Below are 2,620 nucleotides of genomic sequence, written 5' to 3' on the forward strand. Positions count from 1 at the left end.
TCACTTAGTTTTGTGAGATCTTTTTGAAGTTCTTCACAGTCTTCTTTGGGTTTAACTATCTTGAGCAGTTTAGTGTCATCTGCAAACTTTGCCACCTCACATTTCTCCAGATAATTTATGAATAAATTGAATAGGATTGGTCCTAGGACTGACCCTTAGGGAACACCACTAGTTACCCCTCTTCATCTGAGAATTTACCATTAATTCCTACCCTTTGTTCCCTGTCTTTTAACCAGTTCTCAGTCTATGAAAGGATCTTCCCTCTTATCCCATGACAACTTAATTTACATAAGAGCCTTTGGTGAGGGACCTTGTCAAAGGCTTTCTGGAAATCTAAGTACACTATGTCCCCTGGATTCCCCCTTATCCACATGTTTGTTGACCCCCTTGGAGAACTCTATTAGATTAGTACAGGGGTGGCCAACCTGTGGCTCTGGAGCCACGTGCGGCTCTTCAGAAGTTAAATATGTGGCTCCTTGTATAGGCACCAACTCCGGAGCTGGAGCTACAGGTGCCAACTTTCCAATGTGCCGGGGGGTGCTCACTGTTCAACCCCTGGCTCTGCCACAGGCCCAGCCCCCACTCCACCCCTTCCCGCCCCCTCCCCTGAGCCAGCCATGCCCTCGATCCTCCCCCCCGAGCTTCCTGCATGCCACAAACTAGCTGATCAGGGGGGATGGGGACGCGCTGATCGACTGGGCAGCTGGTGGGCAGGAGGCACTGGGAGCAGGGGAGAGCTGATGGGGGGCTGCTGACGCATTCCTGTGGCTCTTCGGCAATGTACACTGGTAAATTCTGTCTCCTTCTCAGGCTCAGGTTGGCCACCCCAGATTAGTAAAACAATTTCCCTTTACAGAAACTGAAGATATTGGAGAACAAAGAGATCAGGTGACCTCCTGGCCCGGGAAAGAGACAAAGGCCAGAGGAGGGGCTGGAGAATTTCAGTTCAGAGCTGGTTGGGGAAATGGAGGGGAGCCCAGATGGGGCTCTGGTCTCCCTGCCCCACAATGGGAAATGGAGGGAGGAAATGTGCAGTGGTGGACTGTGCATTCTAGCATCTCTAACTCCAACGCACCTTTGTATAACAGTGCCACTTACTCTCTGTAATCATTGTGGTAGAAATTCCTGTCCGTTCCAGCTGAGGAATAAGGAGAGACGGACACAGCTAGCCAAGCAAGGAGCCCCGGGAGGGGCAAGACGTTTATTTCAATTGTGATATAAAATTATTCTGCTTAACTGCCAGGGGGCAAATTTGTCACGTACACATGGAAGATATATAGCACAGCTATTGCTATGTCTTAACTCAGGAAGTTCCTTCGAGAGGAAATGTAGCCAAACTCCAAACCTGCAGACAATGAAACTTTCTGTGCCTGTGTCCTGTAGATAAACTGCTTGGTTTGCAAAATAAGCAAGGAGGAGGGGGAAAGTAGATGAACAATAAGGGGTCATAACAGGGGCAGATACATGTAGCTTGCTAATTATGTATGATAATGATGGCAAATTTTGGCCAATCATAAAGCAATAGATTATCATAGTCAACTGCATATAATGCTTTGGTGTAAGTGTTTTCTTTGTTCTTGCTGACTTATGAGCTCGAACCCAATTGCAATTGAAATAAACGGATCGCCCCTCCCGGGGCTCCTTGCTTGATTAGATGTGTCCGTCTCTCCTTATTCCTCAGCTGGAACGAACAGAAATTTCTATGACAGTTGCAAAAACAAGCAGTTAGTTATCTCCAGGATACAGGCACAGAAAGTTCCATTGTCTGCAGGTTTGGAGTTTGGCTACATTTCCTCTCGAAGGAACTTCCTGACTACCTATTGCTGACCCTGCATTTTTTCCTTCTTCTTTCTCCCATGTGTACGTGACAAATTTGCCCCCTGGCAGTTAAGTAGAATAATTTTATATCATCATCTATAGAAAGATCTGTTTCTCCATGTGTACTGTCACAGCAGCTTTTTTTACATCACAAACTACTAAACATGTGGGAAGAGGGGGCAGGTTACTCCCCTTTCCCTTCACTCTGAACCACATGTATCGTGCGGGAGGAGAGAGATCCCAGGATTTTTGCAGGTATTCTTTTGCCCCATCTCTCTGTTGAAATGTCACAGCAGGGGCCAGGCACTAAGCAGGTGTTTGGATCGAGGAGAAAAGGGTAAGAGAGTTAGGGTGTCTTCGCCTACAACGCTTTTTGGACTGTGGAGGTGGCATGGGAGATGGAGTGTTTTGTGCTTTCTCCCACCGTGGAGGGAGGAGCCAGAAACTTTGAGCTGCCAGCAGGAGGTGAGAATGAGACGTGCCCTCTGTATGTGCAACAGTGCGTCACACAGGGAGCATCCGTGAGCTGTGCTGCCAGGGAGAGCAGCCAACCTCTCAGTGATGGGGATGGGTCACCCCGGCTGGGACTGGGGACAGTAGGTTACAGGGGGGCACCCTTAGCCATCCCCCCCCAACTTTGCTTCTCCTCCCTGGTTTAAGTGCCTCAGTTTCCTCCTCAGAAACCACTTCAGCTCCTACTCCCCCACCCCCCAGGCCCTCACACCGTCCCCCACTCACCTAGCTCAAGCCCCCTAACCCTCCCCCCCGGACATCTGCCCCCCTCTCCTCTTCATCGCAAATC

The sequence above is a fragment of the Chrysemys picta genome, chromosome 16 (genome assembly GCF_011386835.1).
Source record: "Chrysemys picta bellii isolate R12L10 chromosome 16, ASM1138683v2, whole genome shotgun sequence".
In the NCBI taxonomy this organism is placed as follows: Eukaryota; Metazoa; Chordata; order Testudines; family Emydidae; genus Chrysemys; species Chrysemys picta.